General features: G+C 32.9%; 1 long non-coding RNA gene across 1 annotated transcript in view; it reads right to left on the reverse strand.

Annotated features, from left to right (window-relative positions):
• LOC123648056 overlaps positions 1-15,800 on the reverse strand; it is a 57,792-nt gene extending 41,992 nt beyond the window's left edge. Inside the window, exon 1 of the long non-coding RNA XR_006738468.1 lies at positions 15,784-15,800. This is a non-coding gene — a long non-coding RNA (uncharacterized LOC123648056). The remainder of the gene's footprint in view (positions 1-15,783) is intronic.
• Positions 15,801-17,640: the final 1,840 nt, after the last annotated feature.

Genomic DNA, 17,640 nt, shown 5'->3' on the forward strand with positions numbered 1-17,640 from the left:
AAATCTCTTCCTTACAATCAGGCCCACATAACACTGTTTTGGTCAGTGATGAACCTCATATATGATAGTGGTCCCGTAAGATTATAATGGAGCTGAAAAATTCCAATTGCCTAGTGACACTGTAGTCACTGTAACATTGTAGCACAATGTGTTAGAAATATTTGTGGTGACACTGATGTAAACAAACCTACTGTACTGCCAGTCATATAGAAGTATAGCACATATAATTGTATATAGTACATAATACTTGGTAATGAAAATAAATGACTATGTTACTGATTTATGTACTTACTATACTATACTTTTTATGGTTAGAGTGTGCTCCTTCTACTTATAAAAAAAAAGTTAACTGTAAAACAGCCTCAGGCAGCTCCTGCAGGAGCCATTCCAGAAGAAGGTATTGTTATCATACGAGACGACAGCTCCATGTGTGTTATTGCCCCAGAAGACATCCCAGTGGAACAAGATATGCAGGTGGAAGACAATGATATTGATGATCTGACCCTGCCTAGACCTGGATGAATGTGTATGTTTGCATCTTTAGTTTTTCACAAAAAAGTTTAACCCCCCCCCCAAAAATTAAACATCTTAAAAATAGAAAAAAGCTTATAGCTGGGCGAGGTGGCTCACGCCTGTAATCCTAGCACTCTGGGAGGCCGAGGCAGGTGGATTGTTTGAGCTCAGGAGTTCGAGACCAGCCTGAGCAAGAGCGAGACCTCGTCTCTATTAAAAATAGAAAGAAATTATATGGACAGCTAAAATATATATAGAAAAATTAGCCGGGCATAGTGGCGCATGCCTGTAGTCCCAGCTACACGGGAGGCTGAGGCAGAAGGATTGCTTGACCCCAGGAGTTTGAGGTTGGTGTGAGCTAGGCTGATGCCACGGCACTCTAGCCCAGGCAACAGAGTGAGACTGTCTCAAAAAAAAAAAAAATAGAAAAAAGCTTATAAAGATATAAAGAAAGAATACTTTTGTGCAGCTATACAATGTGTTGTGTTTTAAGCTAAGTGTCAAAAAGTTTTTAAGAATTAAGAAGCTTATAAAGTTACAGTGATTAATTTATTACTAAAGAAAGAAAAATCTTTTTATAAATTTAGTATAGCCTAAGTGTACATGGTTTATAAAGTCTACAGTAGCATACAGTAACGTCCTAGCCTTCACATATACTCATCACTCACTCAATGACTCACCCAGAGCAACTTCCAGTCCTGCAAACTTCATTCGTGATAAGTGCCCTATACAGGTGTACCATTTTTTATTTTCTTACATCTTTACTGTACCTTTTCTATATTTAGATATGTTTAGATATACAAATAATTACCATTGTGTTATAATTGCCTACAGTATCGAGTATAGTAACATGCTATACAGGTTTGCAGCCTAGGAGCAACAGGTTATACAATATATTAATAGTCTAGGTGTATAGTAGGCTATACCATCCAAGTCTGTGTAAGTGCACTATGATGTTTGCACAACAAAATTGCCTAATGACACATTTCTCAGAAAGTATCCCTATCATTAAGCAATGTATGACTGTATGTTCTATTGGTTCTGTTTCTGTGAAGAATCTTCAGCAATATAGTTAATAAATGTCTCCTATGATTAATTAACTCCCCAACTTTGATGGGTCAATATTTTTACTGAACTTAAGTACTATTTTTAGCATGGGGGAAATTCAAGCTTGAAAAGTACAAAGGAACAGAATTCCCCCATCCCAAAAAGAAAAAAGTATTTTATGCTTCATTAATCCTAATTACAATAGTCGACCCTCATGGAGACCACCATAAACCAGGAGTTGATAGATAGAATTTCAGTGTATTTCAGTATATAATTACAATGCAGTTTGAAACATGTTATTTTTCATCAAAGTCAGCATGATACTGTTGGATGTTAAATACAGGGCTACTTAAAGGAATGCTTGCTTTAAATCCAAAGATCAAGAGGGAAAAGAGGAAAAAATATTGTCAACTGGTAATTCTAGTAACCCCCAGTATTGAATATGCCACCCGGAATACTAAACATGCAACAAATTATTACTCTTTGCTAAATCTAAATTGAAAATAGCCAAACAAAAAGGAAAAATGAATATAAGCTGCAATACCCTCATGATTAAGGCATAAAACTCAAAGGCATACATTTTTCTTTCTCCAACTTCCAACCTACCAAAGGATTTTTACCTCCAGCACCCATTAAAAAATGAAATTCATTTAGGAAGCTCTATGAGTGATGAAGTGAAAATAGCTGTCATAATGTCTGGCCTGTTTCCTCTGCAAACCTAGAAAAAAGGCTGATAGTGTATAAGCTTTGACATTATTTGTGAATTACTTGCCATTCAACAATCAATAAGAACTTAAATATTATTAACATATCTCTTTTATTCTTAAGCAAGAGAAACATTTTAGTTGGGTCAATTCTTGCTGATGCATTGAATTAAATACTTAAGGAAGGAGATCTAACATTATACATCAATACAATTAGAAATCAAAAATGCTAACCAATTAATTTTAAATAACTTTAAGCTTATATTTAGGCTTTGCTTATGAAAATAATGAAGAGAAGGGAAATGTTATTTCATGAAACTAAAAATTATTTTTTTAATTTTTAAAATTTCTTGTAAGTTCTCCAATTCAAACAACTACATAAATAGTTCATGTAACAAAGCAAAATCGAAAAATTTAAATTGAAATTAATGAGTTCCCTTTATAAAGTTAAATTTTAGCAAAAGTAAAACCTCAATAAAAATATATTAAAAAATAAAAAATAATATAAATTTTTATGCTTCCATTAGTGTCTCCGGAGAAGAATTTTATTTCAGCCAGCTTCACAGTTCCCAAAGTCATATTTTCCTACTTTTCAAGGCAAAGAAACACCATGAATAAGAAAGTGATGTGTGTAAAGAGATAATTTAGCAATTGGACTTATTCCACTGATCCCAAACATATAAAAAAAAACTGTGGGTTTTTTCCTCTAATGGTTCAGTTTTTATATTTAACATTATTTTTATAATCTATTTCAAATAATTTTTTAGTACATCAAAATTGTTTAAGTTCATCTAGCCAATGGAAAATTATTCCCACTCATAATTTTATCAAAACTCTTACCACTAGAACTCCGTGACATATAAGATACATATAATAATATTGTTATTGATTACGAACAGTGGTTTCCCACTTCTTTTTCTCATTCAGATATGTACCTATTACTTTTTCTATTTCTCTCAAATGCTGTGTGTTCTCATAAGACCATGTACCTCTTCTTACTATTTATGACTGCTTTAATTCTAAACTAAATTATGAAATTATTTGATTAATGTCTATCTCTTCTAGACTATAAGCAAGGACAGAAACCATGTCTCTTTTTACTCTTATTTTATCCTCAACATCTAGCATAGTGTCTGGTTTAGATAATCAAATAAATATGTACTAATCAATGAAAGATATTAACAACAAATACTAATTGTTTCCCTTATTTTAGAAAATCTCTCTTGTCTGCTTTATATAAATTGGGCCTCAATAGTTGATAGAATGGAAATAACACCAGAAAACCTTCCTCAACATGCAGCCGTGCATCCAGGAAATACACCACTTTTGTCTCTTTTTTATACCATTTTTACTTCTTTAATGTATGGTTAAATTTAAGGTAATAAACTGAAAACAGAATGCATCCCTTATCAATATCTATATCCAATGAAGACATGATTATCTGCTGAAAAGGTACATAATGAACAGAAATTAATAATCATATAATGTAACCAACAAACTTATGGCCAAGTTTTCATACTTAATGTGGTCAAACACTTGAGCAAAGACAATTAACTTGTGCCTGGCACAAATAACTGCAAAAAATATGAATGAATGAATGAATGAAGTTTTCTCCTCAAAAGGAACTATCTCTTACTATGCCTACTGCAGTATTTTTCTACACCCAGACTTAAATGTATATATACTACACAAAAACGCACACACTCACATAGAATATTATCATAGGAAGTAAACAACAAGGTCAAAAAATAAGATTACAAGATTCTAAAGCTGAAAAATGTTTAAATATAAGGACATACATGACCTGAAATCTATGCCCCATATTAAACTTTGCTCTAATTCTCTACTGACGACAGACAAAGCAGTTGACCTTTCTGGAGTATTCCCACTCTATCTAATAGATTATGGTTGGTATCTCTCATATGAATGTTAATAAAGAGAAATAACTTACATTTGTACTTTTTCTCTTTATAACCCTTCTCATTCTAAGGAAAGTATTTTAGGTAGTATATTAAATAATACTTTACAATTTACAAGGCATTTTCACATAAATTCTCATTTAAGCTACACAGCAACCCTATGAGTTATATGAGTAAGTATTATTAGCCCTATTTTACCAGTGAGAACACTAAGGGCAAAAGAAGTTAAGTGAATTGTCAAAGACACAAAACTAATAAGCAGAAAAGCCAAGACTGTAACCCAGATGTTCTGACTCTTCATCTTTTCATTGTACCACAAACATTAATGTAACGTTAGAGGTACTTAAAATGCACAGAAGCAATACTAAGTATTAAACCAGCAGTATACCTCCTGAGTTTAGAAACTAGGACAGAATAATCTGAATCTTTCATATTATCAAAAAAGAGATATACTTTATTTAGAGTTATTACATTTCTTCTTTCCCTGAGCAATGCACTAGTCAACACTAGATTCACTAAAATGGCACCTACCTACCATACTAGAAAATAACCCTGACAGCAGATTCACTCAATTATACAATTAATACAAACCATTACATAGTTTGTTTATAGAATAATATACTCAGGATATTTTCCTGAACCTCTCACTGATAAAATGCAATCTTTTCAATTAATTCACATTATTGTTTTACATATACTTTTCATAAAATATATTTGCTCTGTCTTATTTTTCTTTTGCCTAAACTTTAAAAGTTTTTTAACAATCATGGTTGGGGTTCTACACAGAATAAGTAATTGCCTGATACCTTCTTGCTAAGTCTTTAAAGTATGATACAGCTGCTGATGTATGTTTGTGCTGGCATTGCAGAGTGGAGTCTTGGGAATACAAAATCTGATTTCAGAGAAACCAGAGCTTAGTTCAAAGAAAACAACAACTCCCAACAACTGATAAGACTTTTCCTGCAAGAAAACCACTACCAAGTAAGAAACACATTGGTGTTATCCTCTGTTAGTTCTCTACAAATCTAATCAATTTCACATATTCTCCTGTGATGGTTTAATTTTTGTTAGCTTATTGTTTGTTGTAGGTTTCAGAGTGTAATCCCATTACTTCAACATACATCGTATTAGGCATTTAAGACAAAAAAGATCAACTATATAATTGCAAAATATCCTCAAGATTCTCATCAGAAAGGGAAGCAAATTTGAAAAGGACAAAGTAGGTATTTTTCTTACAGATTTAGAATGTTACTGGGCAATAATAATCAGGTAACTTATTATCAGTCACATGTTCATGCCATAAAACTTAAACTTAAACTAATCAAGTTTATTTATATTCTTCTTTTCAGAAGAAATAAGTGAAATAAACAAATTTGCCAACAAAACTTTTATCTTACATTCTGGGAAAAGGCAGGAAGAATGAGACTATGTGGGTGACCTATTCCATATTGCTTTTGGTAGTTTACAAACTTGAATAAGTTTTAATTGGAAGAAAAAAAATAAACATTCCTTATCTAGAATTTTTTTTTAAGAGAGAAAGGGTCATGCTATGTTGCCCAGGCTGGCCTGGAACTCCTGGGCTCAAGCAGTCCTCTCACCTCAGCTTTCTGAGGGAGCTAAGACTATGGGGGTTTGCCACCAAACCCAGCTAATCAGGGATTTTTAAAATTATTATTCAAAGGACTTCCACAATTTATGATAGACCTAAGATGACTTTTGGGCTTATGAGAACAAGAGTTTTTCAAAATTGCTTTTATGATAAACATTAGTAATGTGATACAGACCTAATGGTAAGTAAACCTACTGTCTCTAGACCTGAGGCTGTATAGAAACAGTAGAAAGAACACTCAGTTGTTCCTTTCTAATATTATTAAATCAATGATGTTACAATTGGTAGTGTACTGGAATACTGTAATCCTGGCTTTACATTGGTATGGAACCTTACAGTTTCAAAGCATTTTCACTTAGATGATTTCATTCAATCCTTCCAACATCCCTTTGGTGGGATAAGAACCCCATTTTACAGATGAGAAAGCAGAAGCTCAGGATCAAGGGATTTTCCAAAGATCATACAATTTTAGAAATGGGAGATTAACTCAGATTTTTAAATTCCAAGACAATACATTTGCCTTCATCTGTACTTCAGTTTCTTTAAAATGGGAACAATTATGTCCATGTGACACAGGTGTTCACTTAATCCTCAACTATTTAATGAGTATCAATTATATGATGGGCAAGATTAAATGCTATGCATTTTGAAAGTGTTTTGGGCAGTATACAAAAAGAAAAACTAAACATACACACATGAATATAGGGTGATAGCAGTAAAGAAATTGGTCTGGGCTTAAAGAGGATTGATATCAAAGCTGATAATTTTGCCCACAGTATTATCCTTCTTCAGGCTCCATAAGATATACATTTGAGAGATCATCATGGTATAGGCTGGCACAGGAGTTTATTACAGTAAATTTAAAATGATATATAAATGGCCAACAAATATAAAGATCCTCAACATCACTAATTATCAAGCAAATGCAAATTAAAACCAGAATGACCAAAAAAAAAAAAAAAACGCACAATGAGATACCATCTTACCCCAATCAGAATGGCCATTATTAAAAAGTCAAAACACAATAGATGTTGGCACAGATGTGGTGAAAAGGGAACACTTATACACTGTTGGTGGGAATGTAAATTAGTACAACCTCTACAGAAAAAGTATGGAAATTCCTCAAAGAACTAAAAGTAGATCTACCATTTGATCCAGCAATCCCAGTAGTGGGTATCTACCCAAAGGAAATGAAGTCATTATATCAAAAAGATATCTTCACTCATGTTTATTGCAACACAACTCACAATTGCAGAGATATAGAATCAACTTATGTGCTCATAACTGATGAGTGGATAGAGAAAATGTAATGTATATATATGTATACACACACACACATACACACACACACACACACGTACCACAGAATACTACTTAGCCATAAAAAAGAATGTCTTCTGCAGCAACTTGGATAGAACTAGAGGCCATTATTCTAAGTGAAGTAACTCAGGAATAGAAAACCAAATACCATATGTTCTCATTTATAAGTGGGAGCTAAACTATGGGCATGCATGATCATACAAAGTGGTACAATGGATGCTGGAGACTCAGAAAGGGGGAGAGGGATGAAAAATTACCTATTGGGTACAGTGTATACTATTCAGGCCCTAGGTACACTAAAAGCCCAAACTTCGCTACTACACAATGCATCCACATAACCAAAAACCATTTGTACCCCTAAGTCAACTGAAATAAAAATAAATAATTAATTAATTAAAAATAAAATAGATTATCATAGTCTACCAGACTATTAAACTTTTTTAGTTAAGAAAAAAAAATCACTAGTTAAATGGCCTCTTTCTCAGAGATCAGGATCTAAAGTCAGCACATAAAGAAAATTTGCATATGATCAAAATCCCTTAAAGCAATGGCATGCTGAAGACCAACATAATTTCTCTCATAGTCAGTTATCTTTTTACTTTGGTTGAGTACCAGATGAATTAGTTGGCTTGTATTTCATATTGTATATAAAAAGAATCCATGTCTTTAAAACTCAAGAAACACACTCGGCCCAGCACACATAAAGGAACTGAGACTGACAGAATCAGCAGATTTACGTCTCACATTCATTCCAGGGCACACATTCATTGAGTAGAATATTTTAATTTCTCTCTCTTTCTTTTTGGCCAAATCTTCATACATATATGTATTTAAGTAAAGCAAATGTATGATGTGACTCCATTGTGTAAATCACTAAAATAGAAAACATGAAGATATATGTCCACACTGATATTTACACGTGTGGAAGTATATAGTCAAAAAACTGCCCACACTGCATGCTGCTGAGAGGACCCTTAATTTCTATTTCTATGCTGTATATTTTTGTAATAACTTAATTGTCAATGAAAGTATACATAAATATATATTAAAATTCCCAAGAGAAATTTCCAAAGGACCTCTAAAACAATTATTTCTATTTAGAAATGCATGTTAGAAGCCTATGTCTGTTGCTATTGCCCAGTAATTCTTAACGTTTAACAAAAAGGAAAATATCCAACTTGATTCCAAGAAATGTGTGACATTTTATAGAAGAGGAGTCTGCAACAACTGCTACTACATATTTTGTTCAACATAACACTTAAAATACAATATACTGTGTTTGAAAAATTAGACAAAATAACATTTAAGAAGTCTAAACTAAGAGAAAGAATTTCTAGAATATTACTCATCTATGATGACTCAGTACAAACTGACATTTCTCCTAGCAGAGGTTTTAAAAAATCCTTTCTATTTATGGAAAGACAAATTGAACATTACTGTATCTAAGGTCTCAATGTTAAGAATCTTGGGGCTTTAAAAAGGCAAATTCACATTCACTATTATTTATACTAATATGTAGATCCTATTAAACTCTATGTAAATCACATAACTCAAAAAGAAAAAATGTGATCTACCCATTAAAAAAATGAAATCTATATATACATATTATGGTAATTTCTACATGATCAAAACTAAAGGTTACTTAAAATTTTAGTTTTTGTGTGTGTGGGTTTGAGACAGGGTCTTGTTCTGTTGCCTGGGCTAGAGTGCAGTGGCATCATCATAGGTCACTGCAACCTCAAACTCCTGAGCTCAGACTCAGCCTCCTGAGTAGCTGGGACTACAGGCGCATGCCACCACACATGGCCTTTTTCCTCTTTTTTTTGTAGAGATAGGATCTCTGTCTTGTTCAGGCTAAAAATTTTAGTTTTTAATAGTCACATTTAGTCGTTTACTTTTCCATCTTTTAAGCTTAGGAATAGATTTTTTTTTTTAGTTACTCTCTACTTTTTTGTTAATGAACACTTCTACATTCTGCTCTTTTTGCAGTAAGAATGACAAATCCACTTGGAAATGCTGTCAAATCCACAGTTCCATTTTCACATATTGACAACACTCAATTATCCAAAGGAAAGTTCCTTAAAAAGTAGACTAATCATTGAAATGTTAATAAAGACCAAACAAAAAAATTTTATCATATTAATTTTATTTAAATATTATCCTTTTTCATTCAACAAGAAGAAATATGTAGGTCTAATGAATGAAGAATGCCTTTATCTGAATTAGATAGCATTTAATCTAGGACCAGATTCTCATCCTATAAATCCTAAGAAAATTTTCAAGAGTAGCATAGCCTATTCTTAAGTAGATTTGTACCAGATGTCTTGGAGACTCCAGTGAATCCAAATAAATTCTCATCTTCCATCAAAAACAAATAAATTGCTTAAATCACCAAAAGATAGATGATGGTCATAGTTTAAACATCAGAATAATATAGTACTCCCCTTCTATAGCAGCATACGATAAAGTTTCTACATATTTCAAGTCAAAAAAAAATCTGTGTATTTTATATTTCTTTGACCAAAATACAAATGGAAATCACAAAATCAAGGATTTGGAAATGCTTCATCAATAAATAGATGAGATGATAACACCTATAAATGTTTTACATTTTGTATTCTCTAAACACCCATTGAGAGGAATAAGTCAATAGTATAAATTTGCATTACATATTGTTATGAATTTAAAAAGTGAGGATATAACAATTCATTCTCTTAAAAAATTAATAAAAATGAACAGCATGATAACCAATTCATATATCTGTCTTAACACAATTCAAAATAGGATGTGAGTAATGAAGAAGAAACAGAAAGAGGGAGAGTGAGGAAGAGAGCGAATACACGTGTAGTCTTCGTAAACATATACTAGCTTGCCTTGATTATTGATGCTAAAGATTATTTATTTCTCACATGATGCAAATGACAATTGCTAAAGCTGCTGTTATTGCTGTCGGAGAAATAAGAAGGCAATAAAATTTCCTGAAACAGCCCTATGTTAAAGGTATAGGGCTCACCAAAATTACCAGTGACTGTACTGACACTGAAATGGGCTAGATGCCAACTTATATACACTAGAAGAAAGATAAAGGAGTCAAGAAGTTTCAAATATATTAGGACCTACCACTGTCTTAGTAACACTTAGATTATAGAAATAGTGAAAAATTTGGCAATTATCTTAATTGAAGCAGAGATTGGACTAAATAAAAATCCTTCCCTCCCCTCACCCTGAGAATAGTTAATTTGCTTGAAAATACCTACAATTCTCTAATTTTCTTTTTCTGAGGAGTCAAGGCCAAAGTGACTGTAAGTGAATTATTTAATCACATGGTGCCTCATTTTCAATTAACAGAAATTCATATCAAAGAGATGTTGTGGATGCAGGTTTCCTAGCTTCCAATTTAAAACCAATATGACGGGCCAGGCACAGAGGCTCACGCCTGTAAACCTGGCACTCTGGGAGGCTAAGGCAGGAGGATCATCTGAGGTCAGGAGTTCAAGACCAGCCTGAGTAAGAGTGACACCTTGTCTCTACAAAAAGTAGAAAAATAGCCAGGCGTGGTGGCATGCACCTGTAGTCCCAGCTACTCAGGAGGATTAGGCAGGAGGATCGCTTGAGCCTAGGAGTTTGAGGTTGCAGTGAGCTATGATGATGCCACTGCACTCTAGCTGGGGCAACAGAGCGAGACTCTGTCTCAAAAGATAAAAATAAAAATAAAACCAATATGATATTATACTAAAACTCTAACCTCACTTTTACTCATGTAGTTGTTAATATAAAATATAAATAATAAATTGCTGTATTGTAGAAAAAAGGGAAAAGTTATTTTCTTTGACTATTTTGTACAAATAGTCACAACATTTTACACTTGGCAAAAACAATAGGTAATCTATGTGATAAGCTTTAAAGTTGACAAAGTTCTTTCACATAAATGATTCATTGTACCCTTACATCAGCACTATATCCAATTTTACAAATTAAAAACTATGGCTCAAATATGTTAAATAACTTGTCCAAAAATAAATCACAAAAGTCATAGCTGACAGACTCAAACTCAGACTCTAATATCTGTACTTTCAATTTAAATTAATAGGCCTGCCTCTCACGTACAATTTAAGGATTTTTAAACTTACATCTAGTCAGGGCTCTTAAGAAGAGATTTCTGTGCCAGCAATAGGAATCTCTGGTTCCACCAAAGATCATCTGGCTCCTCAGCTTTGTGCCCTAGACAGGTCGCCCTTGCTGCCCTCATCAGCCTAGTCTTTGCCTCCCATTCAAAGCAGCACCAGCAGCAGAACCAATGGCAATAACCTCACTAGCAGTTAGAGAGGCAAAGGGAAATGGGCAAACAAGAGGATACTGTGCTAATTGCCCCTTCTAAAAACAGATTCATGGTATATTTCATACCTCAAGGTTCTGACTAACTTTCTAACATTTCATTCACTAAGAAGAATGACAGAAATACCAAATTTCATAGCAAGGCAAAGAGTTCTTTAGTCCTAGAAGCCATATTTGGTCAGACACATGATAGTTTGAAGCTGGGACAAACCCTGAAGATCAAGTTCTGTCTTTCATTTAATACATAAGAAAATGGACTCAGAGAGGCTCAGTGACTTGTCCAAGGTTATGTTTCTTAAGTTTAATTTTTTTAAAAAAGAATAAGTATTTTTCAAGTTTTCCTTTGATAACTTTTGCACGGGAAAAAAAAAAAGTGAAGATCTGCCCAAACTTTTTAAATACATTATTTTAAAAATTGGCATTTTTCAATTTTTCCAACATGGTCTGATTGGAAGTCACTAAATAATGGAAAAGGAACTTCTTATTCTGTTTAATAAAAAGCAAACATAGAAGAGAACCCTGTTTACCAATATATATAATACCTCATACTGCAACACCATTCATAATAACAAGAAATTCAAGGAAAGGAAAATAACACAAATGACTGCCCAAACTCCAGGGAAATTTGTTTGTTAGGGTTTACTGAATAAATTAGATGAAGACAAGACCACCTGTGAATTAAGATATTCTCAGAAAATTCTGTTTAAAAGACAAAATGGGTTTGTTTGATTGTTATACAACGGATGAAGAAATCAGACTTTATGAAACACACTGGAAAGTCCCATCCTTCCCACGCCTATCCCCATTAGTACAGATAAAATAAGCCAAGGTCTCCCCACTTATGATCCAAACTGCATGCCTTGCTTTCCACTAGGAAGTAGACTAAATTTTCTAATGAAATGCTTTTATTTTCCCATTGAACTGGATGATTTCTTTGTAACTGCTACCATCCCAAAGAAACATATTTACAATGAAAGTAACTAATGACTTATACTTTGTGTTTGGGAATGGTTCTATTACCATCTTTTCATTTTCCCTCAACTTACCTTTTTCTACTTTAGAATTTCCAGTGCGCCACATCTTTATCAACAAAGAATTACAAATCCATGGATGAAATATATAACGAAATTGACCAAGATAGGAGTTGTAACTCTGTAGTAGTATACAAACAGAAGAAAGAAAACAAACCACTAAGGCAGACAAATATAATAGGCAAGGAACTAAAGAAGGCCCTTCAAGCCAAAGTCTAAAGTCAGAGAAGGTAAATCTAATATTTATTTTGTCTTTTCTATTCTTAGAATGAATTCCTGCTTTAAGCAAAAATAACAATAGCAATAAATCTAAAGGAAGACCAGAAATTTTGAGGAAGCCTAAATATCCCTTTTTTCTTCATAATAAGATACAGCAAATCCTAACACTCAATATCATAACTTACACTAGTAGATGAGCTCATTAATTAAAATACTTCACTAGATTGTTTTAAAGGTTGCTTCTGGTAGCTTAGATGGAACAGAGATATACTGCCTCTTTAAAAAGCCTACAATTGACCCACCTTTTTCTGAAAATATTTTTAATCTTCATTATTTTAATATACTTACTCTTTTTCTAAAATGTACTTTGCAATCAATTTTGTAAGAATTCATCATCATAAATTCAATTTTTGAACTTCTGTCCCTAAAAAGAAAAGTTGTTCTAAATTTATTTTATATAAAACATGAATGTATTTGGTTGCTTCATTTATATACTTGGTTTTTATAAAATTCCTTGCATTTTTATAAGTTTCAGACACCAAGACACAGAGAGAAAGAAAGAGAGGGAAAGGATTTTGCAATAGAATCCTGCCTGAGCCAACTCTCAGTAGTCTGTTGGCAGAAGGCCTGCGTGTGAACTATTTCCAAGACCTCAGTCTGAAAGGCAGCCAAAGGCTCCACAAAAGAACAGGCCCAAAATGACTTATTACCTTTCACCTTTGACCCTTTACCCAGCTGCCTCAAACTTTGTGAACTTGAAATCTTGTGAGAGAATGCTTAGCCATCCTGTTTACAAACAGCCTATTTATTCCACGGGAACAGCTTGGCAGGACATATCCAGGTCACCTGACCCTTGGTTGTCACAGAAACCATGAGCCTCAGACTCTTCTTGTTGCTAAGCCAAAACTGCAACATTTTGACTGGTTGAAGGCAGTGTTGGATTATGTAGCAATCATCAATCATTTAATTCACTTTTATGTGTGCACTTCACCAAAGTATTAACACACAAAATGTGAAAACAATCATATTTAAACTACAAGTGGTATAACATGGAAGAGAGAAAAAGCATAAATTTTTAAACTGAATATTACAAGTTAACCTCAACTATTACACTGACCTAGATCTTGCTAAGTTTATCAGTACACAACAAAAATCACACAATCTTGTAATTATTCATGTGTTTTCAAAACTCTAGTCTTGGTTGTAGTCAGACTTTACCTTACATTAGGCATTTACCTGAAGACATTACTTGACTAAATGCATTATCTCCAGCATGTTTGAACTAATCCCTCAAGGCTGATGCTTTGATCATTCTGGTGATTCCTTTAAAATAGATTAATTAATTAATTCTCACAAATTATTAATGAGTACAAATGTAGCCAGATTTCTTTTTTAAACTGATTTTAAGAATGAATAAATTAGTGAGTGATCACATTTCAAAGGGTCATTTGTTATTCAGTGGATTTATTTTCAGGAGGTATTTCCTGAATTTCCTTACTATACTCAAAACATAATTAAACTTACCAAAATTCTGTATGCACACAACTTATCAGGAATATCTACTCTTTGCCAAGTACAACATAAGTGAGATTTTTTAGCTGAGAAAACTATTATCAGTGTATTGACATACATATTCACCACTAAGGAAAAATTAAATTAATTGCTTTGATACTTCACAGCAGAGCAGCTACTTGATAAATGGTAGATGTGGATTTTGATTTAGGCAAGGAGTTCCCTTTTTTAATCTAAGCATGATGATGATGATGATATGTAACATTTATTGAATATACTTGGCACTGTTTAGAAGTACTTTACATGGATTAGCTGATTTAACCTTCATAACTACCCTACAAGATAGATATTATCTTTCTCATTTTACAGAAGAAGAAAGTGAGACTAAGAGAGGTTAGGTCACATCTCTCTAGTAAAAAGAAGACTTGGAATTTGACCTTAAGCAATGCGACTTAACTTTACTCCCTCTCAAAACATAGCCTTTACAAAACAACTCACCAAATATTAATATATGAGTAAAATAACATGTCATTACTTAGAATTATAATACTATATACTGCTTTACAATTTATAAAGCATCTTCACAAATATTATGTCATTTGAGTATCACAATGACCCTGTGAGCTAATATTATCATTCCAATTTTAAAGATGAAGAAGCTAAAGCTAAGAAAGGTTAACTGACTTATCCAAGGTTACCTGGTTAGCAAATAATGTAGTGAAGATGCCAATCCAGGTGTTCTAATACCACACCTTATGTTTTGCCTCCTATAATCAGTCTCCTTATTTCATACTCGAATCTTTTCTAAGATGGAATATTATTCACTCAACAATTCAAATGATGAATTTCCAATAAGAATAATATAAAAAATAAAATAAAGGCTTCCCTAATTTAACCTTAAAAGAAAACAATATTATAGTGAAACAGTTTAGTGAAAATAAATCTTATTTTCCATATTTTAAAATCATATAATTCCTAGCATGATTTTAAAGATTGTCATTTTCCTCACTTAGTGTCCATAAATACATTCTTAATTCAAATAATGAAGAAAAAGAGCTAGAAGAGCTTTATACAAGAAGGATTCTCCTATGATCCTGCCAGGCAGAGAAGTGGATCATCCAGGAAATAACTAAATTAGGATCCAGCTGGTATAAAAGCTATACCAAGAGTTTGACCTAAGAATTTCTATGGGTCCACACCTCCTATGAGCATTTTTAAGGGGGTTCACCACCACCTGAATTATCAGCAGGATTAGGCTAGGCATATTACATGGAAGATCATTTCCCAAGTGGAATGCCCCTAACTCTCTATTCTCTTTTGTTAATGTTTTTCCAAAAGCCAAAAACTGTCTGTTTCAGAAAACACAGATTTTAAAACAGGCACCCATAGGAGTTAGATGGCATGCAATTTTAGGAAGCAATTTCTTTTCCAAAAGACTAAATATGATATCTACAAAGCAGAAAGTATGTTAAGGAAAGTTAACTCATGTGTTACTAGAGCAAAGGATTTTAAAAAGCCATTGTTAAACTGACTGAGAGACCCATTAGAAAAAAATTAAAGAAATAAAGCCCTACCTTTGCTCATCTGTGGTAGAGACACTCTCTTTGGCCATGTCTGTGACATAACTGTAACCATTATAAAAAAAATAAGTAAAAAAAATATATATGAGAGAGAGGAGAAAAATAAATAATGTGAAAATAAATATATTGGAAAAATGTTCAAATATTTGTTCTCTAAAATTAATTGTAAAAAAATTAAAGGAAAACTAAAATAGAAACAGAAATCCTTGGAGAGAAATTTTCCTTCTATAATAAAGAGGAAATTTTTAAACAATCAGCATACAACATGACAACGTGAAACTTTGAAGCAGTGTTAACATGCTGATATTTACAATGGAATAAGTCTATAGGAAGCAAGGAATAAAAAGAGACAGAGAACACAACAGCAACAATAACAACAACAACAAAAACACAGACCAATATCCCTGATGAACATAGATGCAAAAATTCTCAGCAAGATACTAGCAAACCAAATTCAACAGTATATTAAAAAGATTACTCACTATGATCAAGCAGAATTCATCCCAGGGATGCAAAGATGGTTCAACATATGCAAAACAATAAATGTGATATACCATGTTAACAAAAAAATGGCAAAAACCATCTGATCTTTTCAACATATGCAGAAAAGCATGACAAAATTCAATATCCCTCCATAATAAAAACTCTCAACAAATTAGGTATAGAAGGTATGTACCTCAACACAATAAAGGCCACATATGACAAACCATAGCTAATATCACACTGAACAAGGAAAAGCTGAAAGCCTTTGTTCTAAGATAAGGAACAAGAAAAGGATGCCCACTTTCACCATTTCTATTCAACATAGTGCTGGAAGTCCGAGCCAGAGAAATTAGACAAGAGAAAGAAATAAAAGGCATCCAAACTGAAAGGAAGACCCTATTTGTCCCTATTTGCAGAAGACATGATCTTATATGTAAAAAACCCTAAAGACTCCACCAAAAACCTGTTAAAACTAACAGGCGGGTCTCCTCCACTCATGGAGATAGACCTGTTCCTTCTCCAGAATGAACTATGTTTTAATAAACTTTGGCACTTTGCTTGCTTGCAAAACAAAACAAAACAAAACTAAACTAACAGACAAATTCAATAAAGTTTCAGGTTATAAAATCAACATACAAAAGTGAGTAGCATTTCTATATGCTAATAATGAACTATCTGAAAAAGAAATCAAGAAAACAATTCCATTTACAATAGCTACAAGAAAAATAAGATACCTAGGAATAAACTAAATCAAGGAGTTGAAAGATCTCTATACTGAAAACTATAAAATATTGATGAAAGAAACTAAAGAGGACACAAATAAATGGAAAGATATCCCATGTTCATGAATTGGAAGACTTAATATTGTTCAAATGGCATATCACCCAAAGCAATCTACAGATTTAATGCAATCCCTATCAAAATACCAATGACATTCTACACAAAAATAGAAAAAACAATCCTAAAATTCATATGGAACCACAAAAGATCTAAAATAACCAAAGCAACCCTGAACAAAAAGAACAAAGCGGGAGGCATCACACTACCTGACTTCAAAATATATTACAAAGCTATAGTAACCAAAACAGCATGATACTAGCATAAAATCAACACATAGATCAACAATGGAACAGAATAGAAAGTCCAGAAATAAATTTACACACCTATAGTCAACTGATTTTCAACAAAAATGCCAAGAACACATGTCAGGAAAAATACAGTCTCTTCAATAAATGATGCTGGGAAAACTGGATATGCATGTGCAGAATGAGAATTCTTACCTCTCACCTATATACAAAAATCAACTCAAAATGGATTCAAGACTTAATTGTAAAACATGAAACTATGAAATCAGTAGAAGAAAATATA

Source organism: Lemur catta, chromosome 12 (assembly GCF_020740605.2).
Source record: "Lemur catta isolate mLemCat1 chromosome 12, mLemCat1.pri, whole genome shotgun sequence".
Classification (NCBI taxonomy): Eukaryota; Metazoa; Chordata; class Mammalia; order Primates; family Lemuridae; genus Lemur; species Lemur catta.